We start from the raw sequence: 686 nt of genomic DNA, 5'->3' as shown, positions 1-686 counted from the left end.
TTGTTGCCAAACCTTTATTAAAATGCTTCTCTCAAAGGAAAAATCACATGCTTTTCTGGGCTTTAACACCCAGATTTTGTGTCTAAAGGTCACTGGGTGAAGAGTGTGAATCTGATGGCAAAGTGCAGTGTGGACAGAGGGACCGAGGCCTCCCATCAACAGAATTAGGGCCCAGGCAGCCTCCTCCTGCCCAGGGAGCTGGCTTCTGCACCAGGTTAGCGTGGAAAGAAAAGACTTCTTCAGGTGTTTCAAAATTGACATGTTTCACTTGTATTAAAGAACCTGACCTCCCCTTGGAGAACAGATGCCAAACACAGCATTCAGAAGGCTAGCCCCACTGGGGTGTGTGAGACTGGACCAGAATGATAGACTTTTACATGTAATACAGGACCTTCCACCATCTGTGTTTCCACCCATCCACCTACCTGTCCATCCACCCAAGTACACACCATCTACCCATCCATCCATCCATCCATCCACCTATCCATACAACCATCCATCAATCCATCTATCCATCCACCTATTATCCATCCATCCATCCATCCATCCATCCATCCACTCATCCATCCATCTACCCATCCACCCACCCATCCATCCATCTACCCATCCATCCATCCATCCACCCACCCATCCACCCACCCATCCATCCATCCATCCATCCATCCATCCATCCATCCACCCACCCA

This window comes from Neophocaena asiaeorientalis, unplaced genomic scaffold (assembly GCF_003031525.2).
Source record: "Neophocaena asiaeorientalis asiaeorientalis breed wild unplaced genomic scaffold, Neophocaena_asiaeorientalis_V1.1 scaffold104, whole genome shotgun sequence".
Lineage (NCBI taxonomy): Eukaryota > Metazoa > Chordata > Mammalia > Artiodactyla > Phocoenidae > Neophocaena > Neophocaena asiaeorientalis.
This window is presented reverse-complemented; position numbering follows the sequence as displayed.